This window comes from Eriocheir sinensis, unplaced genomic scaffold (assembly GCF_024679095.1).
Source record: "Eriocheir sinensis breed Jianghai 21 unplaced genomic scaffold, ASM2467909v1 Scaffold103, whole genome shotgun sequence".
In the NCBI taxonomy this organism is placed as follows: domain Eukaryota; kingdom Metazoa; phylum Arthropoda; class Malacostraca; order Decapoda; family Varunidae; genus Eriocheir; species Eriocheir sinensis.
Genome location: NW_026110330.1, coordinates 667501 through 691532, shown reverse-complemented (window position 1 = coordinate 691532; position 24032 = coordinate 667501). Strand labels below are relative to the sequence as shown.

Here is a 24032-nt window from a genome sequence, read left to right as displayed (position 1 = left end):
TGCTTTATGACCCTTCCTCTGTACCATCAACCTAAAAAACACATATTTGACAAGGCTTTCAGGGAGTTACAGACAGGGGTGCTTTTATGACCCTTCCTCTGTACCATCAACCTAAAAAACACATATTTGACAAGGCTTTCAGGGGAGTTACAGACAGGGGTGCTTTTATGACCCTTCCTCTGTACCATGAACCTAAAAAACACATATTTGACAAGGCTTTCAGGGGAGTTACAGACAGGGGTGCTTTTATGACCCTTCCTCTGTACCATCAACCTAAAAAACACATATTTGACAAGGCTTTCAGGGGAGTTACAGACAAGGGTGCTTTTATGACCCTTCCTCTGTACCATGAACCTAAAAAACACATATTTGACAAGGCTTTCAGGGGAGTTACAGACAAGGGTGCTTTTATGACCCTTCCTCTGTACCATCAACCTAAAAAAACACATATTTGACAAGGCTTTCAGGGGAGTTACAGACAGGGGTGCTTTTATGACCCTTCCTCTGTACCATGAACCTAAAAAAACACATATTTGACAAGGCTTTCAGGGGAGTTACAGACAGGGGTGCTTTTATGACCCTTCCTCTGTACCATGAACCTAAAAAACACATATTTGACAAGGCTTTCAGGGGAGTTACAGACAGGGGTGCTTTTATGACCCTTCCTCTGTACCATCAACCTAAAAAAACATCATTGAGAACCCAATTACTGACCTTTTTGGCCTTGGAAATATACAACAGAAAATACAAGACCCAAACAGTCCCCTCAATAAACAGACATACAACAACACTAAAATAACACAATAAAAATAAATATATAAATACGAGTCCTGAAAATGTAGACTGTTAGACCAGGGAAATATATTAATTGGTAGATTATTTTATGAGGTAAGGCTTGGTAGAGGTTGCATGTGCTTGGTAAGGCTTTCATAGTGTATAGTATGTTTCCCGGGCGTCTGATGTGCTTGGTAATGCTTTTTAATACGGTAGCAGCGACGGGTCAAATTTGTGGCTATACCGTGTAGCAGTGACGGGCCAAATTTGTGGCTTTACCGTGTAGCAGCGACGGGCCAAATTTGTGCCATGATATAAACCCCCCAAAATAGATGATACATAATCTGATGACAAATGCTTGGATATGTATTATGAAATGGTTTGTGTGAGTGATGATTTTTTCTAATTTTTCTCGCTTAGAGGGACCATTAAGAAACATGATCCCCTACCACCACCACCACCACCATGTTCTTACGTTCTAATGTTCAACCGTACTGCACGCATGGGTGGGTAAAAGACACATATATATAACCGTACGTGTTTGAGGATAATCTCCCTCCATAGTCAGGATTCTCACATACAGTCTTTTTTAATTTTCAATCTTTTATTTTTTGAGGTACAAGCCTAACGGAGATGCCCCCATATAGGCCTGAACCCCTCTCTGATACCTGGCCTGTACTGCTGCTCTCAAATGATGTCAAACTATTTTTTTAAGGTGAAGGGAGACAGCTCTAGGGGTGAACGGAACCTGACGGAACCTCCCTCGCTAGACGCTGATCCGACAGGCTTCAAGTTAGGGGTCACCTGAAGCTCTGGCCGGCAGCTTAGACTATGGGTTAGGATACTCCAGCCAGCATTAGTATGGGTTAGCATGACAGCGGAAATGGAATGGGGTTATGCAAAATCCATGAATTGTTAGGAAAGCCAGAGAGAATTGTCATACGTAAGCAGGAGTAGTTCTCATGCGAAATTTAAGCCGTAAGTTGCCGGAGTTTTTATGCAAAGCCGTGCGATTAGTTATGAAGGAAGAGTGAAGAGAACCGTCACACGAAAACTATAGGTGTTATACAAAATCCATGCGGGTTAAGCGAGCAGGAGTTAGTACGACAGCAGGCGCAGAGCGAGGTGTTACGAATAGCAGAAGCAGAGTGAGTTATTACGAGGGCATGCAGATGTTACACCAGTCCCAGGAGTGCAGGAGTTGATACCCAGAGCAGCAGAGGTTGTCCTTGGTAACTGAAATTAAAAGGTTTTGTTTATACTCAGAGTACCAGAACCAGTAATTGTACTCAGACTAATTGCAGTAGAGGTTGCTGATTAAGTCACACCACTACGGTAACACTTATGAAATCACCCTTACATTAGTTAGCTCCCACAGGACGTTACACATACTTATAAATGTATAGCCTTCATACAGTACACTTAAAGATTTCACAGTATTTTTTTTTCAAGGGCAAAAAAGTGTAGAAAAATACAGCCCACTACTTGCTGCTCCCACTTAAATACTTATATATATATATATATGTAACCTTTATACATTACACTTAAATACTTCCCATCACTACACACTTATTAGAGAACCCGGTACACACTTTAATATATAACTTAATACCTTACACACTTACTTTACACTTAAATAACGTAGGGAAACACTTACTTAGAATTATATACCCAAAAACCAAAGATTTTATAAGTATAGCAATACCAAACACCTTATACTTAAAACCCCATTTAAATACATGTAAATTATATTACAGCTTAAATATGTAACCCTGTAAACATGCATAGAAATTATTAGTAGATATATTTTAAATTCAATACTTTACATAATACAGATCATTTAAATATTTTCCTAGACACATAAACTTGTCTATATTTATAAGTTGCCTCCTCCTCCTCCTTCTTCTTCCTCCTCCTCCTCCTCCTCCTTCTTCTTCTTCTTCTTCTTCTTCTTCCTCCTTCTTCTTCCTGCTTGGCCTGTAAGAAAGAGATGGGACTGTCAGACACTTCCAACTCTAACATTAACTATATTTTAACCCTGTACACAAGCTGAAACTAAGAGGTTTTTGTTAATTAATAGCCATAGTAGAAAGGGTTTGTAGGAGTTCCATACAGCCATAGATCTTATAAGTAAAATCCTCAGTACAACCTTATAAGTAAAAAAAATACCACAGACAATATAAGTAAATCCCACAACCTTATACAGACATACATTTAAGTGCATAACGTACATTTAAATAGATGCATAATACAAATCATTTAAATATTTTCCTTGGTATATAAACTGCCTATATTTACAAGTTAACCTTCTCCTCCTCCTCCTCCTCCTCCTCCTTCTCCATAGATTGACATATTTCCTCTACTCCATAAGCTTCTATATATAGTTCTGCCTTTATGTATAGAGGTCACATCCTCCTCTTCTTCTTCCTCCTTCTTCTCCTCCTCTGCACTGCTTGGCCTGTAAAAAGAGATGGGACTGTCAGATGCTTCTGGCTCTAACATTAGCTACTTCCAAAGGCTAAAAGGGAAAGGAAGGGAAGGGAAAGGATGGAAGGGAAGGGAAAGGAAGGTAAAGGATGGGAAGGGAATGGAAGGGAAGGGAAAGGAAAGGAAGGGAAGGAAGAGGAAGGGAAGGGAAGGGAAAGGAAGGAAAGGGAAAGGAAGGGAAGGGAAAGGATGGAAGGGAAGGGAAAGGAAGGTAAAGGATGGGAAGGGAATGGAAGGGAAGGGAAAGGAAGGGAAGGAAGAGGAAGGGAAGGGAAGGAAAAGGAAGGAAAAGGAAGGGAAGGGAAAGAAATGAAGGGAAAAGAAAGGAGTGGGAAGGGAAGGAAGGGAAAGGATGGGAAGGGAAAGGAAGGGAAGGGAAGAGATGGGAAAGGAAGGGAAGGGAAAGGAAGGTAAAGGAAGGAAAGGGAAAGGAAGGGAAGGGAAAGGAAGGAAAAGGATGGGAAGGGAAGGGAAAGGAAGGGAAGGGAAGGGAAGGGAAAGGAAGGGAAAGGAAAGGAAGGGAAAGGAAGGGAAAGGAAGGACTTACCTCTTGTCTCTTCCCTCCTCTTGGTCATTCCTCCTCCTCCTCCTCTTCCTCCTTCTCCCTCGCCAGCCACTGTCTCGCGGACCTCCAAAGGAAACCCAAAAAAATTAGTGAATATCCTTCAACACAGAGGGTGAAAAATGCAATAATGACTACACACACACACACACACACACTCCCACACAGGTAAGTCAGTTAATAAGGTCAAGCTGTCGTTATGTTTGTTAATTAATTTCGCAATGATAAAAAAAAGAAAATACATACACACACACACACACACACACACACACACACACACACACAGGTAAGTCAGTTAATAAGGTCAAGCTGTCGTTATGTTTGTTAATTAATTTCGCAATGATAAAAAAAAGAAAATACACACACACACACACACACACACACAGGTAAGTCAGTTAATAAGGTCAAGCTGTCGTTATGTTTGTTAATTAATTTCGCAATGATAAAAAAAAGAAAATACATACACACACACACACACACACACACACATACACACACACTTCTACCGCCAAGTTCCCAATCCAACAGCCACACACGGCCCAGAAGGTAGTTCAGGCCACCCGAGCCAGCCACACACCACCTGGGAGGAGGAGTGGTGGAGGTGTCGGTGTGGCCATCCTTGACCTTAGGGAAGACACAACTGCCGTCATGAGTCCCATACCCCCGGGTCTGGTGTCACGAGGTCAGGTTGGGCTAGATGAATCACCTTCCTACTGACGGAGAACACACACACACACACACACACACACAAATGAAGGAAAGGCTGGATAAATTTAGATATGGAGACGGGACTATTAGAGTTTAGTTCCTGCCCGGTAGACTACAAATAGGTAAATACACACACACACACACACACACACACACACACACACACACACACACACACACACACACAATTGTTGGTAATACATTTGTAAAGAAGAGAATACCTACAAGTTAATAAAGTAATGATGAAAACCTTCCTAACACACACACACACACACACACACACACACACACACAATTGTTGGTAATACATTTGTAAAGAGAATACCTACAAGTTTTTATATTAATGATGAAAACCTTCCTAACACACACACACACACACACACACACACACACACAGACACACAATTCTTGGTAATACATTTGTAAAGAGAATACCTACAAGTTTTTATATTAATGATGAAAACCTTCCTAACACACACACACACACACACACACACACACACACACACACACATACACACAATTGTTGGTAATACATTTGTAAAGAGAATACCTACAAGTTTTTTATATTAATGATGAAAACCTTCCTAACACACACACACACACACACACACACACACACACACAGACACACAATTGTTGGTAATACATTTGTAAAGAGAATACCTACAAGTTTTTTATATTAATGATGAAAACCTTCCTAACACACACACACACACACACACACACACACACACACAGACAGACACACAATTCTTGGTAATACATTTGTAAAGAGAATAATTACAAGTTTTTATATTAATGATGAAAACCTTCCTAACACACACACACACACACACACATACCATTTCAGCGACCTGCCCTGAAGCCAAGACTCTGTTAGTTCACGTGTACGGCTGGGCGCCCGAAATCTGAGGAGGAAAAAAAAAATGATCAGTTTATGTATCATTTATTTTGGGGGGTTAAAACCATGGCACAAATTTGGCCCGTCGCTGCTACTGGGTTAAGACTAGCGGCTCCTAGCGGGTGGTATGCGTTTGGGGCAGCGTGTGGTGGTAATTACAACATTTCCAGCACGTCCGACGGGGTTTTGACAAGCGGACAGGTGGCGTGTTTGTCACAAGGGGTGTATTTTTCTGCGCTGGCCACAATTTCTTCTAAGTCAATGTGCGATGAGACTGCGAGCGCTGGGGTGAAGAAAGGGAAGAGCTCGCGTGGAAAAATACACCCTTGTGACATGAACACGCCTGTCCACTTGTCAACACCCAGTCGGACGTGCTGGAAACGCTGTAATTACCACCACACCGTGCCCTAAAACCGCACCCGCTAGGAGCCGATAGTCGTAAGATTTACCGTGAACTTTGGCAAGGAAATATCTAGTAATACGGCCCTGTACAGAGACTTTGGGAATATGCGCACCGCTGTGATGTACTCTTGTTAATTAATTAAAGTTAATCCCACGTGAAGGTTGACCTGACGAAGGCTACAGCAGGTCACACAGGGCTGTCACCTACAAAAACAACCCTCGCTTATCATCACCACAAGCCCATCACCACAAATCCATTTCGTCACCAGTCCAGTTCGCCACATACCCGGTTCACCAACAAAAAACCCATTTCGTCACCAAAGCACTCCAATTCGTCACCAATGTGAAATCCGTTTTGTCACCACAAATTTCAACAGGGTGATTTTTTTCGTTCGACTCTGAATTTAATGAAACTGTCGATGAATGCTTCTTATCGAATAACTCGGTCACTTGATCGAAACCATTGACAGTTCTCAGTCGCAAGCCAAATATTCACCTCAGGATGACATACTGTAGTGGAGCTTGTCACCCTTGTTCAGGCTGTTGGAATGAAGTGCAATTACGTCACCAGGCTCTACTGTGTGATAAATGTTATCAGTGGAGACACGGGGTGTGTGGTACGAACGTGAGTCAGGAGATGTACTGGTGAGAATACAAAAATAAAGAGTAGTACGTACTGTGCTGAAGAGGTAATAATGGATTTTGAAGCAGCAATGTAGAATAGAGAAATGTATCCGTCGGTTCATTTTTTTCACTGGGCACAAGCCGTCTAGCGGAAAGTGCAACAGGTTGGCCTGGCGACTGCACATATAGAGCGAGGCCCAGTATACGATTTTGTACGTCAACTCCTTAATTGCTCTTCCCTACCTGCCTAAACAACATATCCGACCAGCCTTTGAAGAACTCCAGGAAAAATCCCAGCAGTGCGAACCTACAAGAAAATTAACAGATTATATAAGGCAAACATGGCTTGATAACACCGTCTGGTCAGTGGGCAACTGGTGTGCATTCCGACAAGTCCGTCTCTGGAAGTTGTGGGATGCATGCAAGGAAAAATCCATCACCAGCACTAAATTTCTGAGAAGCTGTCAGTGTCTTCTTCCGAGTCCAATATATGATTAACAATTGATTTCCGCATGTCCTCACTAAAATTGTGGCCGCTCTCCACCAAAATATTTATATTGTTACCTTTTAATTCTTTGTTGTTGTTGTTGTTATTGTTTTGCAACAACACAATTACTGTATGTACCTTTTGATCTATTTCTACTGCAATGTAAAAAGAGGTATGGGTTTTTATTTTCATATACTACAGACAATGGTCACACGGATCATTTTCTGCGTTTACTTCATTCCTATTTGCTTTTTATTTATTAATTTATTTCCTTTTTTTTTTTTTTTTTTGCTGGTATATCCATATGAAAAAAAGTCATGAAGATTCTTAAAACAGGGAGAAAAAGCGTGGTGACTAAACGGATGAAAACACAGGTGGCGAAACGGTTTGGTGATGAAATTGGTATACCCCAAATCCATCATCACCACTGACATCATCACCATATATCCATCACCACCACCCCATCACTGGTCCTGGAGAAGCAAGCCCCAAATCATCACCACTAGCTCATCACCACCGCCCCATCACTGGTCCTGGAGAAGCAAGCCCCAAATCATCACCACTAGCTCATCACCACCACTGACCCATCATCACCACCACCCCATCACTGGTCCTGGAGAAGCAAGCCCCAAATCATCACCACTAGCTCATCACCACCGCCCCATCACTGGTCCTGGAGAAGCAAGCCCCAAATCATCACCACTAGCTCATCACCACCGCCCCATCACTGGTCCTGGAGAAGCAAGCCCCAAATCATCACCACTAGCTCATCACCACCACTGACCCATCATCACCACCACCCCATCACTGGTCCTGGAGAAGCAAGCCCCAAATCATCACCACTAGCTCATCACCACCGCCCCATCACTGGTCCTGGAGAAGCAAGCCCCAAATCATCACCACTAGCTCATCACCACCACTGACCCATCATCACCACCACCCCATCACTGGTCCTGGAGAAGCAAGCCCCAAATCATCACCACTAGCTCATCACCACCGCCAACTTGACTGGACCTAATCCCTCCCCTGACAGCCCATTTCATCCCCCTATTTAACCTATTTACACCCAATCCCAAGCGTTCATACTGTGCTCAGGTCTTCATACATCCTTAATCTGTCTCCAGGTGGAAGGACAAGGTGGAATGTCGCTCACCCGCTGGGAAATGGCGGAAAATGTGGAAGGTATTGCCAGGCGAGCATCATCTCTGCATCTGTAATCCCTCCCCTGACAAGCCATTTCATCACCCTATTTACAGCCTATCACAAACGTTCATACTGTGCTCAGGTCTTCATACATCCTTAATCTGTCTCCACGTGGAAGGACAAGGTGGAATGACGCTCACCTACCGGGAAATGGCGGAAAATGTGGAAGGATTGCCGGGCGAGCATCATCACCGCGACGCCATGACAGGGGTGCTCTTGCTCTTGCTGTACAGGTGACGCCTGGTGACCCGCTGGAGCACCGTTGCCAGATTATCGTACTCAGGGCCTCGTGTTTACCGGTTTCTGAGCTATAGCTATTGCCAAAAAACACCAATATAATGAACCATTTTAACGATAACTATATTTGAAGGCAGTTATTGGGTCGAGGAGGTAGTTTTTGGGTCGGAGATCGGCAAACATAAGAAGCAGAGTACGACAATCTGGCAACGTTGCCCGCTGGAGAGTCAGGCCTTCGTATCGGCACACATTGATTGATTGATTGATTGATTGATAGTTTATTGTTGCAGGTAAACAACAAGGGAGAAGGGAGGAACATGCCATCCCTGTGATTGATTGATTGATTGATAGTTTATTGTTGCAGGTAAACAACAAGGGAGAAGGGAGGAACATGCCATCCCAACCCCCAGGCAGGACAGTGTGATTATACAACTATTAATACATGAGTAGGTAGCACCATGAAATTAAAAAGATACAATGGTAGGAGATTGATTAATTGATTGATAGTTTATTGTTGCAGGTAAACAACAAGGGAGAAGGGAGGAACATGCCATCCCAACCCCCAGGCAGGACAGAGTGTGATTATACAACTAAAACTACACAAGCAGTATCCATTACAAATCTACCAAACTAGTAATAATCGCTACTTTTTTCCGCCTCTCAGAAAAAGACGTCTCCCTACACGTGGCCCGGGCGCCCGGTGTTGTATGAAGAAACAACACCAGAATTTTTGGGGGAATGCATCGTATCCTCAGAAATGCCCTACGGGGAGTATTATTAAAGATACGATTTATTTTCCGTCTCTAACTCTAAGACGCTGCCATTCATTATTTCCTAATCGATTCTTACCCTCTTGGCACTGGAAAGAAAGGTAATTTTACGAGCAATCTTTTGATATCCTTAAGAAGGCTCTACGTGCATCACAGACGGAGATATAAGCAGGTAAAGATTTAACCCCCCCACCCCCCCATCGGCAACTCTACGGGGCTAAACTACCACATTTCCCCCGCGAGGCCTTAACACGAAAAAGTTTAAAAATTGAAAAATCGTTATTCCTTCTTCCAGTTCGATGAAAGGGGTTGAAATATGTGAAGAAAAAAATACTAAAATTTCTGGTGCTATCAGAATTGCAATAGGCCTAAAACTGACGGAGTTATGAACGGTTTTGTGAGAGCCTTCGAAAACTTTCTAGGCCTATAATTCCTGAATCAATGCGTGTTTGTAAATGCCCGATTAATCGATGGTAGAGAAAATTCCGAGGAACACGCTGGTGCTTTCAGAATTGCGCTACTACTAATGGGTATAGAGATATATCGATTTGAAAGTTCGCACTTTTTCGACATTTGTGGAAACGTTACTCGCTTAATATCAATCCTTTCTTCTTCGTCGAAAGATAATAAAAGTCTTATATTTTGACGAGGAATGCAACGCTGGTCTCGGATCTGCGCTACCACCTTTAGTTTCGGAGAGAGCATGTCATTTTTTAACCGCCTGTCACGCCTTAACTACTGCACATATGTTTATGAAATTATATATCTTGAGGTGACTCGACACGCCCTATATTTTCGCGTTGTGAGATTTATGATTTGACGCGTATTTCCAAAGATAGCTTTTTTTGCTTATTTTGCTTGTGTATTATTGGCCAACTGATATCTGATGTAAAATTTGACGGAGAATAACGTGGCGTCGTCAGAATAGAGATAACTTTATTAGGTATCAAGATATCCTAGCTAAAGCGTTGATCAGGATGTTTTGATTCTGCATCGATTTCTGCATCCATGTCTAAGTAATATCTTAATGTCGGGCATGATTTGAAGAGGGCACATCACCAGGAATTCATTTCTGGTCTTGGTTTTGCGCTAGCTTAATTATTAAAGACGTTATTAGCTATATTCTAAGAAATGGTCGTAACCCTCAATTTTATCCTCACGTTTTTTCTCGTGTTCGTTGCACTCAGCTGGTGTAGAATTTGACGCTGAACATTTTGATGCTTATTAGAATCCGATCGGTGGAGTATTAACGGAGCTATGAACGATTTTGTTTTTCCACCGTTATGAAACTCTCCGGTGTTTACGGCCAGAATTTCACCTCCTCTACAACGATCTTTTTTTTCAAATATGCAAATTTCGTTATTCTTGCCTCCAGCTTGATCAGAGAGGTTCATAGACGTGAAGAAAACAATATTAGAATTTCTGGTGCTATCAGAATTGCGCTAGGCCTAAAACTGACGGAGATATCCACGATTTAAAAAAACGTGCTGAAACTTTGAAGGCCTATAAGTCCTTTAATACGCTAAAGTGTTGTATGCCCAATTGGCTCCTGGGAGAACCAGTTACGGGGAACACGCTGGTGCCTTCAGAATGACGCTACGACCAATAGTTATGGAGTTATTATGATCTGTTTTTCGCGTTTTTTTTTAACTTTGATCCAACTTCCTTCGCTTAATATCTATTTTTTCTTATTCTTCAATAGATAATGAAAGTTGTAGAATTTAACGATGAATACAACGCTGGTCTCGAATCTTCGCTACGACCTTTAGTTTTGGAGATAACACGTCATTTCTTTAGACGCCTGTCACGCCTTTACTAGTAAAGATACGTTTATGGAAATAAGTATAGCGATTTGAACCAAGGCAAGCTATAATTTGACGTTTTCAAATTCAACTTTGGACGCGTTTGGTTTTTATTTTTTTATTTCTCGATATTTCTTGACGAACAACTGTTACAAGGTGTAGAGTTTGCCGGAGAACACGATGGCGCTATCAGAATCAAGATAGCATTTTTCGTTATTGAGCTATACCGCTCCAAAGTTTGGTCTTTATGGTTTTCGCCTGCGCCTCTTGCTGCGTCCATGTTTTCCTCGTGTTCATGGAGCCCCCCAGATGTAGCATTTGACGCTGAACATTTTGGTCTTTACTAGAATCCGATCGGTTGAGTATTAACGGAGTAATCAACGATTTTGTGTTTAGGGGGGGGGGAGCGGTTGGGGGGTATCACCGGGGTGGTGGTGGTGGTCTTGGACGGGGGGGGTGTCTGTGGGGTGTCCTGGGGGAGGGGGTGTAGTGGGCGGAGGGGGAGGGTGAACGATATTTCTTCTTTTTCGTTTAGTTTAAAAATGTTTCGTGCTGTGAATTCATCTCTTGTGTCTAGTTTTCATAACGTATCATATTCTATTTTTTTTACTGATGGCGTGTTTTACCATTTTTTGAAGGGGCGCCGTGCAATTTTCTTACGTTACTGAACCTAGAAATAAATAACATGTTCTCTGACGTTCCTAACATGGGTGAATAAGCTTTGATATTGTCGATAGAGGTTTGTTTTGATCAAACCCTTAGAGACCCAGCCATGCCGACCTGATCAGGAGTTACGTTAGCAATGATGTCCCTCGATGCTGCTCTTGCTCTTGCTGTACAGGTGACCCGTTGGAGAGAGTGAACAATTCGTGATGTATCTGACCTATTAATAAACAAGTAATGGCTTAAAAAACAACTAAATTGCCATATAAGTAAGTATAATATATTCATCAGCCGATTGGGAGGTTAATAAGTGATGAAATAATGAGTGATGAAGCAAATGATTGTTGTTGTTGTTGGCCTGGAAATCCCGAGCCACCTGTGACATCAAGATCAAGATGGAGTGAGTGAACAGACACCCTATGGAGTTATTCGTGTGCGGTGAGAGACTTACACGTTGTTATTTGCATGCGTGACTAACTCTACAGCTGTGTCACTGTGCTCCTGTGTGCTGTGTTACGTCTACGTCTTGAGGTGACGGTCAGGGATTAGCACATCTCACATCTGAGGGTGGACGTGCCGCTCTCTTCCCTAACTGAACTTCTGCCTATTATTATTGGTGTTGTGTCTCGCCATGCCACCCAAGCTTTCAAAATACCCTGGTCCTGCTGGCCACTCGTCGAGAACTCCAAAGCAAGATGGCATTATCCCGAAAACAAAAGGACTGGTTGGTACTCGATCCCAGAGGAGGGGGACCCCCGATCAGCTGGTCATGGTGGCACGCGGGTATCAAGCTATCAACTCGGACTGATGGTCAACCTGGTGGGTCTGTTGTGTCTCCTTGTGGTAGCTGTGAGGTTGCTGTTGGTCAAGATGGCATTGGATGTGATAAATGTGATAATTGGTTTCATCCTAGTCCACTGTGTATGGGGGCATCTGATCGTGTGGTTGATGTCATTCGTGAGGCAGGAGGTGCTGGGGTTGAATATGTTTGTACTCAGTGTAGGGCTCGTTCTATGGTTGCTGGAGCTGGTAAGGAGTCCTATGGTTGCTGGAGCTGGTAAGGAGTCCTATGGTTGCTGGAGCTGGTAAGGATTCCTCAGGTGACCCAGCTTTAGCTCAACTCTTTGTAATGGTGAGATCCTTGTGCTCAGCAATTACTAAACTAACAGAAAGGGTGGACTCTCTTGCCTCGCATTCATCTTCTGCCTCTCCGACTCAGGTTACCTCTGGGGATGATTTGAGAATGTCTATTCGGGAGGAAATAGTAGAGATGGACGAGAGAAGAAAAAGGAAAGAATCAGTCATATTCAGGGGTGTAAAGGTCGAGTCTAATGAAGATGCAAGGACTAGCATTGCAAACATCACTAGCTATATTCTGAATACCACTCCATCTATGTCTGATTTATTTTGTATTGATAGAAACAAGGGTCTTTACAGAGTTAAAATTGCCGATGATGACTCGCGTAGGAAGCTAGTGATGGAAGCAAAAATTCTTAGAAACAACCACGAGTTCAATGGCACTTATGTTAATAGGGATTTAACATTCAAACAAAGAAAAGAACTGTATGAGAGGCGACAACGGAACAGGCTAGCTGGTGCCTCAGCTCAGCCTGAACAAGTTTCTCTGTTCTTTCAAGGATCCTCTCAGAGTCACCACTATGGTAGGCTACTCTGTTCTGTTTCTCCCTTGTATCTTCCAATTCGTCTTGTCTCCTCAATATTACTGTTGAAACATGTCAAGCCCATTTCACTGCATACTTCTATGAAAATCAGCTTGTCATGCTCAATTTTTTCAGACCTAATTGGCAAGTTCATGCCCTCTTTCACCTTCTCTGGGATACTACCATACAAGGCAGTGTTGTTTTTCCTGTCTAATCTATTTTGTACTTGACTGGTAGTTTTATCCAACAGTTCTTTATGAGCATTGAGGAGCCCAAAAGTACTTCTGTACTAGACCCACTGCAAACCTTTGGTGCCTCTCCCTCATCCCTGTAGGCCAAACCTTCCTTCACCTCTGCACTCAGCTTGTTCCTCGTGTCCACTGTTATGTCAACTATTTTGCTTTCCATTGCATCATTATTAATCACACTCTTGACTTCCTCCCCAACTTTCTGCTTGACTTCATTAATCCTAAATTTTAACTCACTGTTCACAGTTAGACAATGGGATAACTAGTGACATAGGTAAATTTGCAGATGACACCAAAATAGGACACACTATTAGGGTGGGGAGGATGCTAGAGGAGGATCTCAACAAACTGTCAGCTTGGTCAGAGAAATGGCAGATGAATTTTAACATCACCAAGTGTAGCGTACCTAGTGTAGGAACCCGCAACCCATTACACGGGTATAGTTTAGACTCCACAGCGATAGGCAGGTCTGAGTGTGAAAGGGACCTGGGAGTGTTAGTGAACTTTGACCAACAACTAAGGAAGCAATGTATTAGTGCGAGGAATAGGGCTAACAGGGTATTAGGCTTTATTATTAAGAGGACGGTAACCAGCAGGAGTGCAGAGGTCATCCTCAGACTCTGTTTAGCGTCAGTCAGGCCACACTCAAGTACTGTTTATTTTGACTACCGCTGCCGCACTGGGAAAGAAAAAAATGGTACCGCACTACCACAACCACACTACTCCAGAAAAACTACCGCACTTCTGATTTTTTAGGACCTGATTATTACTGTTATTATTTCTATTATTATTATTATTATTATTATTATTATTATTATTATTATTATTATTATTATTATTATTTTCAGCGGGTGATTTTGACATGCGGCAGCTTGGGGTCGCCCGCAGGGTCCTCCGCCCCAAGGGAATGACCAGGACATGCGCCTCCCCCCGCCAGGCATGGGGGGGGGAGGTGGTGGAGGTGGAGCGCCGTCACACCATGATAACAGGTGGGTGGTGATGTGGTGTTGATGGTGTTCATATGTGTGTGTGTGTGTGTGTGTGTGAGTAAGTAAGTAAGTAAGTAAGTTTATTGACATAATACAAAGTCACTTATAAATTTACAAAGTCAGATATTGAGGCACAGTCTGTTAAGCCAAAGCTTCCTACAGACTGGGATGAACTAATATATGGTAGGCTTATTGTAGGCATACTGTATCAGCATATATCCACAAAAAAAATGTGCTTATGCATTCATAGATTTGCATCCACATGCACACATACTCGTAAACGCACACAAACGTACATATACATTCACACAAACATACATATACATACACATAGCTGGGCGTTATCGCAATAAGTTATCGCGATACTTTATCGCTAATAACAAAATCGGATTATGGACCATCCACTACTTATTTAAATATATATCGGTATCTTCGTTACTTTTGTAACCAAACTAGCGATAATCGCTACTTTTTTTCCGCCTCTCAGAAAAAAACGTTGTCTCCCTACTGCGCATGCGTGGCCCGGTGTTGTATGAAAAAACTTCGGGGTATGAAATATCTTCGGTGATGAGATTTCATACTTAGATCATGAAAATTAAAACGCAAGGTTATTTTTTTATGCTACTCAAAAATCAATATATCACTGAGAAAAATCATTTAACTTTCCCCCAAAATGATTATTCACTGCCTCAAATTTGATATTCCATATTAGTTTGTGACCATGCCATGGTACTGAAGGCACCCGGTGTTGTGTTATTTGGTGTCCCATCATCAAAAGCTGGCGATTTTGTTTACAAACACTGGTCTCTCGTGAACTGCACATGCTCAGACCATTAAGTGTAGACCTGTACAGTCTCACAATGCTTTTTTAACACATTAAGAGTTGCTGGAAGGCTGAATCAAACATACAGTACCACCATCCTCGCTGTTTCTAGAACGACGTACACTCTGTACATATAAATACAACTCGTACAGAGTGTCGTTCTAGAAACAGCGAGGATGGTGGTATTGTTACTATATGTCTGATTCAGCCTTCCGGCAACTCTTAATTACGGTTTAAAATCTTTATGAGACTGTACAGGTGTACGCTTGCTGGTCTGATCATGCACCGTTCACGAGAGACCAGAGTTTGTAAACAATTTTTGATGGTGGGGACGCCAAATAACACAACACTGGTTCAAGCATTTCTAGTACTACCGTCCATATGTACGTGCCAACGCGTGGTTTTAAGGTTTTGTAAGTTTCCTAAAATACAGATAATGAAAATTTTAATTCATCAATGTTGTTCTATCTGAAATATCAATATAGTATCGTTTTCGCCTATCGGACTTATCACTAGCTAGTATCGGAATTGTGGATTTTTATCGGGTATCGGTTATCGGTTATCGCCTATATTTGTGTCTCTAGTCAATGAATATCGGTTATCGCCGTTAAGGTTTTTCATTATCAGTTATCAGTTATCGGGAATAAGGTTTTCTGTTATCGTGCCCAGCTATGTACATACATACATATACATATACACACATACACATCCATACATATATATACATACACAAAATAAACACACATGTACATACCTATATATCAAACCTTTTACTATACACCAAATATATAGAAATTCTCATTCATTCTGACAATTAATTAAATGATTTTTTCTTTTCTTTTTGAATGGCGAAAGATTGCAGGTTAACATAAGATTAAGATTTCCTGGACCATGACAGGCAATGCTATTATTACGGACCATGACAGGCAATGCTATTATTACAGAGATGTATTGAAGATTGGAGACTTGTACTATTTGCCCTTGTTACTCTTTGTCCATCTATTAACGAGAAGATTAAAGAGTCTGTTTCCTTAACCAGGTAGCAGCGGACCAAATTTGTGGCTTTAGCGGGTACCAGCGACACATTTTTTGCCATGATATAAACCCCCAAAATTAGATGATGCATAAACTGATCACAAATGCGTTGATATATGTTATGAAATGGTTTGCGTGAGTGATGATTCTTTCTCATTGTTTTACTTAGAGGCCTTTAACCTACCTAACCTAACCTAAGAAACATGACCCCGCGGGTTGATGGTTTTAAATATTTAAATATCAATAACAGCAGATAATTAGATGAGCCGATATTCAACAAATGATGTTTGAAAATATCTCTCAAGTTGAACTGAATTGTCCTAATGAAAATATACATCTGAATACAGCGTTTTCTACCTTTTACTGACTTATTTATAGCGTCTTCCATTAGCGTAACCTGTTTTTGGGTCTGTATCCCTAGAGTCCTACCTACCCAAGATTTGGACGCCATTATTGTGCCTGTTTTCGCCGCGCTTTCAAACGCTATCACACGCTTTCGTGACAACAGAGGACCAATAATGGCGTCTATCTTAGGAGTTGTCGGGACTTATCGAGACTATAGGATTACCAGAAACAGACAATGGAAGAAACTATTAGAAGAGAAGGCCAAGTACAGACACACACACAAAAATGATGGAGGGAGGAAGGAAAGGCGTTGTTGTGGCTGGACATTATACCTATATATGTTTATTTTGTATTTATAATGTCTATTTTCCTTCTTTTTTTCCTTCCTTCCTTCCTTCCTTCCTTCCTTCCTTACTTCCTTCCTTCCTTCCTTCCTTCCTTCCTTCCTTCCTTCCTTTTCCTTCCTTTTCCTTTCTTCCTTCCTTCCTTCCGTCCTTTTCCTTCCTTCCTTCCTTCCTTCTTTCCTTCCTTCCTTCCATTCTTACTTTCTTCCTTTATTCCTTCCTTCCTTCCTTTGTTCCTTCCTTCCTTCCTTCCTTCCTTCTCAATTTTTATCATCTAATCTTTCCTTTTTATTAATGTTAATGACTGTGAATGTATGTTATTATTGTTATTATTGTTATTATTATTATTATTATTATTATTATTTATCTTTTTCTGTCTGTGTGTGTTCAGAATTATGTATTATATGTGTATTTTATTTATTTTAGTTCTCTCTCTCTCTCTCTCTCTCTCTCTCTCTCTCTCTCTCTCTCTCTCTCGCGCTCTCTCTCTCACTCTCTCTCTCTCTCTCTCTCTCTTTCCTTTCCTTCCTTTCCTTTCTTCCTTCCCTTTCCTTCCTTCCTTCCTTTTCCATTCCTTTCCTTCCCCTCTCTTCTCTTCCTTTCCCTTCCCTTCATTCCCTTTCCTTCCTTCCCTTCCCTTTCCTTCCTTCCTTCCCTTCCTTTCCTTCCCTTCCTTCCTTCTCTTCCTTCCCTTTCCTTCCCTTTCCTTCCCTTCCCTTTCATTCCCTTCCCTTTCCTTCCCTTCCCTTTCATTCCCTTCCCTTCTCTTCTCTTCCTTTCCCTTCCCTGTCATTCCCTTTCCTTCCCTTCCCTTCCCTTTCATTCCTTTCCTTCCTTCTCTTCCTTCCCTTCCCTGTCATTCCCTTTCCATTCCTTTCCTTTCCTTTCTTTCCCTTCTTTTCCTTTCCTTCCTTCCCTTCTTCTTCCCTTCCTTCCTTCTCTTCCTTTCCCTTTCCTTCCCTTCCTTCCTTTTCCTTCCTTTCCTTTCTTCCTTCCCTTCCCTTTCCTTCTCTTCCTTTCCCATCCCTTCTCTTCCTTTCACTTACCTTTCATTCCCTTTCCTTCCCTTCCCCCTTTTTCCTTCTCCCTTTTTCCCATACCTTCTCTTTTTCCCTTCCCTTTCATTCCCTTTTCTTCTCTTCCTTTCCAATCACTTCTCTTCCTTTCCCATCCTTCTCTTCCTTTCCCTTCCCTTTCATCCCTTCTCTTCCTTTCCTTCCTTTCCTTCCCTTTCCTTCTCTTCCTTTCCTTCCCTTCCTTCCCTTTCTTTCCTTCCCTTTCCTTCCCTTTCCTTCCCTTTCCTTCTCTTCATTTCCCATCCCTTCCCTTCCTTTACCTTCCCTTCCCTTCTCTTCCCTTCCCTTTTATTCCCTTCCCTTCCTTTCTCTTCCTTTCGCTTCCTTTCCCTTCCCTTCCCTCTCCTTCCCTTCCCTTTCCTTCCCTTCCCTTTCCTTCCCTTCCTTTCCCTTCCCTTTCCTTTCCCTTCCCTTCCTTCCCTTCCCTTTCTTTCTCTTCCTTTCCCATCCCTTCTCTTCCTTTCCTTCCCTTTCATTCCCTTTCCTTCCCTGCCATTCCTTTCCCTTTCCCTTCCCTTTCATTCCCTTCCCTTTCCTTCCTTGCCCTTTCATTCCCTTTCCTTCCCTTCTTTTCCTTTGCCTTCCCTTCCCTTCCCTTCCCTTCCCTTCCCTTAAACTGCTCTCAAAGGCAAGGCAAGGAGAGAGACAGAGGTGATAGATAAACTTATTATTATTATTATTATTATTATTATTATTATTGTTATATGGATGGGAATGTCTTTAAGGAGGAGGAAGAGGAGGAGGAGTAGGAGGAAGAGAAGAATTAGTTGATAATGAAGGACTGGGAGGAGGAGGAGGAGGAGGAAGAGGAGGTCCTTCAGTAGCCACTATTTCCTCTCTCTTCCTCTTCTTCCTTTTTTCTCCTGTTTTATTTCTCTTCCTTTTCCTTATTTTCCTCATTTTTTTTTTTTTTTTGTTCTTATTCCTAATCCTCCTCCTCCTCCTCCTCCTCCTCCTTCCTCTTCTCATCCATCTTTTGACTCCTTATTTTCCATGTATTTTTATTTACTTTTATAACTGAACTTTCAACAAAGCAATATTAACAAGTCTCCCCTTTGACCAGGTTTCCCCGTGACCCGCGTGCCGATTTCGTTGACCAGCGGGGCATACAGTGCTTCTGAGAGCCCCCGCCCCAGCCCCGAGACCTGCGGGGTGACCCACTGGACTTGAGGTGGGTCTGGGTTCCTATGCTGTCACATCCCTTATGCAAGAGTTCACCAGCATCTTCACTCTTTCATCCCTATGCTGTCACATCCCTTATGCAAGAGTTCACCAGCATCTTCACTCTTTCATCCCTGTGCTGTCCAAATCCCTTATGCATCCCTGTGCTGTCCAAATCCCTTATGCAAGAGTTCACCAGCATCTTCACTCTTTCATCCCTGTGCTGTCCAAATCCCTTATGCATCCCTGTGCTGTCCAAATCCCTTATGCAAGAGTTCACCAGCATCTTCACTCTTTCATCCCTGTGCTGTCCAAATCCCTTATGCAAGAGTTCACCAGCATCTTCACTCTTTCATCCCTGTGCTGTCCAAATCCCTTATGCATCCCTGTGCTGTCCAAATCCCTTATGCAAGAGTTCACCAGCATCTTCACTCTTTCATCCCTGTGCTGTCCAAATCCCTTATGCAAGAGTTCACCAGCATCTTCACTCTTTCATCCCTGTGCTGTCCAAATCCCTTATGCAAGAGTTCACCAGCATCTTCACTCTTTCATCCCTGTGCTGTCCAAATCCCTTATGCAAGAGTTAACCAGCATCTTCACTCTTTCATCCCTGTGCTGTCCAAATCCCTTATGCAAGAGTTCACCAGCATCTTCACTCTTTCATCCCTGTGCTGTCCAAATCCCTTATGCAAGAGTTGCATCTTCACTCTTTCATCCCTGTGCTGTCTAAATCCCTTATGCAAGAGTTAACCAGCATCTTAACTCTTTCATCCCTGTGCTGTCTAAATCCCTTATGCAAGAGTTCACCAGCATCTTCACTCTTTCATCCCTGTGCTGTCCAAATCCCTTATGCAAGAGTTAACCAGCATCTTCACTCTTTCATCCCTGTGCTGTCTAAATCCCTTATGCAAGAGTTAACCAGCATCTTCACTCTTTCATCCCTGTGCTGTCTAAATCCCTTATGCAAGAGTTAACCAGCATCTTCACTCTTTCATCCCTGTGCTGTTCCAACACGCTCGCAGCGTGCGCCTAATGCTTGCTGTGAGCGTTTAGCAATGAAAGGGTTAAATCAAGTGATTTAAATCGATTTAAATGAGAGTAAAAAAATCATGATTTAAATCAAAATTAAATATACTGTATTTAAAATGATTTAAGTGATTTATCAAGAGTAAAATATTTAATAATTTATATATATATATATATATATATATATATATATATATATATATATATATATATATATATATATATATATATATATATATATATATATATATATAATAATATGAATCAGTTGGTAGAGGAAAAGTATCAATCTACTTGTCCTGTAGTGGTCCTGTATTGGTCCTGTAGAGTCAGGCATATCAGTTAATCATTGCCATCTCTTACAAGTCAGGCACCAGTTAATCATTGCCATCTCTTACAAGTCAGGCACCAGTTAATCATTGCCATCTCTTACAAGTCAGGCACCAGTTAATCATTGCCATCTCTTACAAGTCAGGCACCAGTTAATCATTGCCATCTCTTACAAGTCAGGCACCAGTTAATCATTGCCATCTCTTACAAGTCAGGCACCAGTTAATCATTGCCATCTCTTACAAGTCAGGCACCAGTTAATCATTGCCATCTCTTACAAGTCAGGCACCAGTTAATCATTGCCATCTCTTACAAGTCAGGCACCAGTTAATCATTGCCATCTCTTACAAGTCAGGCACCAGTTAATCATTGCCATCTCTTACAAGTCAGGCACCAGTTAATCATTGCCATCTCTTACAAGTCAGGCACCAGTTAATCATTGCCATCTCTTACAAGTCAGGCACCAGTTAATCATTGCCATCTCTTACAAGTCAGGCACCAGTTAATCATTGCCATCTCTTACAAGTCAGGCACCAGTTAATCATTGCCATCTCTTACAAGTCAGGCACCAGTTAATCATTGCCGTCTCTTACAAGAAAAATATTCAAAATCATAAAAAAAGATAAACTATTAGTCCTACTTATGATTTTTGTGTGAAAAACTCCTCTTGGGTAATGTATATTAAACTATGATTTCATTGGCCAAGTTTAATACAAGAAATTGTCCCCATCAGGCTGAGTAGCTAGCGTGCGGCCTTGCATTCTCCCTGTACAGTTCTGCATCTTCAATTTCGCTGCCACCTTTCAATGTTATTTTCCTGTCACCAGCGAGGGGCCTAAGACTACCCACATGCTGTCCTGAAGACCACCCAGCAACCCGGACTCTAGAGGAAACCGCCCAAGTAAATCAAGAATGAGTTCCGGGGGGCAGCATGAGTCAAGATTAAATGGCGTCACTATAAAAATTGCCTGCGCCATGACGGGCTGGGGCCGACCACCAGGCCCCTGAAGAAGGCCTACCGGTGCTATAGGGGAACACATAAAAAAAAAGTGGAAACAAAGAAGAATTTATGCAAAAAAAATCATTTCAATCAAAAAAATCGATTTAAATAAGAAAAATCTGCTTTAAATCAAATAAATTGATTTTTTTGATTTTTTTTAAGAAGAACATCATGATTTTTTCCAACCCTGCCTCTCGGAAACTCTTGGGAGCTTTCTGTAACCTGGGAGAGCTCTTTGGAACCCCTGATAACTCTTGGGAGCTTTCCGTAACTTAGGAGACTCTTGGAAATGCTTACGAAATCTCTTAAAACTCCCTCAAACTCTACTGAAAGGATCACCCCATTTCCGCAGGTCCTGGTGGCACCCGACCCGAGCTACTGGTACTGCCGTTGGCTGGCGGATGAGATCTTCCTGACGGATGTGACGGCCAACTTCCTGACTGTGAGGATCGGGGAGTGCAAGAAGCGGCCGGAGGTTTTCAAGGACACGACCGACCCAAACCAGAATTCCCAGTGCTCGATTGTGTGATGTGTTGTGATTGTGAATATGTCTTGACTTTGCTGGTGAAGGTTTCCATGGCAAATAGGATCATACTGAAAAGATATTAGCCGGGGGTCTTCAAGGACACGACCGACCCAAACCAGAAATCCTAGTACTCAATTATGTGGTTATTGTGAATATGTCTTGACTTTGCTGGTGAAGGTTTCCATGGTGAACAGGATCATACTGAAAGGATATTAGCATGGAAAGATATTGTTGTGCTGTGTTCGTGGGAGTCCCGTAAACAAACATGTGGGTACAGCTATTACTGGACGCAAAATGTTATTGTAAAGCCTGCTGGATACATTTGACAAGCATAGAAAACCACCTAAAAATTACAAGTTAAAACTCTGTCATCACTTGCAGAATTGGAAGTCCAAACAATCTAAACTGATACTTCAAAGGAAGCTCACAGCCTTAGGATTACTTTAGGCATTTGGGTTTGAGTCTTGGTGCAAAGCCAGATTTTTAAGAAATTTATTTATAAAATTGTACGGGCCGTGAACACCTCGTGTGTGACCCCCTGCTGCTCACAAGCCGTACACCAATTAGCCCAGTAGCAGCGACGGGACAAATTTGTGGCTTTACCGTGGAGCAGCGACGAGCCAAACTTGTGCCATGATTTAAACCCCAAAAAATAGATGATACATAAGCTGATCACAAATGTTTTGATATATACTATGAAATGGTTTGTGTGAGGGGTGATTTTTTCTCATTTTTCTCGCTTAGAGGGACCATTAAGAAACATGATCCCCGCTGCTACCGGGTTGAAAAAAACAAAACTTCCTATGGAGAAAAAATATTCTCTGGGGAAGCTCAAGAGATAGAGGAAGGCCATTTCCTGAGGAGTATTATGCACTCTTTGTTATGCCTGTCAGGGCAAACACAGATTTTTAATTAATATTTTCCCACTAGTACTATGGGTTGTCCACCTCACCCTACAATGGAAACAATATAACATTTGAAAAACCATTCTATTCCACCTTCTGTATAAAAAGAGATGTTATATGTTTTTTCCTATTTTAGTCATGGAATTTACTGTTGTGCAGAATATTGTTGAACACTTGGGCACTTAAACAGGAGGAGGCTTTTCAAACAGGCAAATGTTGGTGCCCAGATGTTTAAAAATGCTGCTTGGAAGTCTGGAAGAGTGGCTGGAATCTGCGACGTCTTTGCTGATGGGGTCTTCGTGGTGCAGTGGTTAGCACACTCAGCTCACAACCAAGAGAGCACGGGGTCGATTCCCAGGCGGAGTGGAAAAATTTGGGCGGCTTTTCCGATACCCTACGCCCCTGTCCACCCAGCAGTGAATGGGTACCAGGTATTAATCGGGGGTTGTGTCCCGTCTCCTGGGGTTTGTTCCCTTCTATAATTCCTTCCCATTCTGTCTCTCTCCGGCACATGACCACAGATGTTGCGCCCACTAAACAAAACTTTCCAACTTTTTCTCTGGTGATTCTCTGTACAGGCAGTGGTTCGGAAGGTGTACTAGACTGCCTCCAGCTGACTGTTTGAGGCTCTACCATGTCTTCCGGTCATGGTTTTAGGGTTTCCGCCGTCCATAAGCTTAAGAAATCTTGTGTACTGTATTTCCAAGCTTCTGAAAATGGACCCAAAATATAATACTGAGTGCCTCTCTAATGTTTATCTCTATGTATAGGGAAGGGAGTTGTATCATAGCCTGTTAAGAATATTAAGGTGTCTATTGTGTATTTCCAGGCCTCTGAAAATGGACCCAAAATGTCAGAATGAGTGCATGTTGTACCTCTAATGTTTATCGCTATGTATAGGGAAGGGAGTTGTACTCACAGAGTTATATACATAGAGGGT

General features: G+C 42.1%; 2 long non-coding RNA genes across 6 annotated transcripts; one reads left to right on the top strand and one right to left on the bottom strand.

Annotated features, from left to right (window-relative positions):
- Positions 1-195: 195 nt before the first annotated feature.
- LOC126989046 (uncharacterized) lies at positions 196-8379 on the bottom strand. The gene is made up of 5 exons (XR_007742812.1): positions 8296-8379; positions 5377-5442; positions 3809-3890; positions 681-3232; positions 196-435 (listed from the first exon to the last, which is right to left on the bottom strand). It is a non-coding gene; the product is annotated as an uncharacterized LOC126989046 (long non-coding RNA).
- Positions 8380-11953: 3574 nt separating this feature from the next.
- On the top strand, positions 11954-23920 carry LOC126989045 (uncharacterized). 5 transcript variants are annotated; one of them, XR_007742811.1, is made up of 5 exons: positions 11954-12061; positions 14381-14521; positions 19208-19315; positions 21489-21562; positions 22014-23920. It is a non-coding gene; the product is annotated as an uncharacterized LOC126989045 (long non-coding RNA). The 5 variants fall into 5 exon arrangements; XR_007742807.1 differs by lacking the exon at positions 21489-21562 and having other exon boundaries at positions 11955-12061; XR_007742810.1 differs by lacking the exon at positions 21489-21562 and having other exon boundaries at positions 12014-12154.
- The last annotated feature ends 112 nt before the right edge of the window (positions 23921-24032 follow it).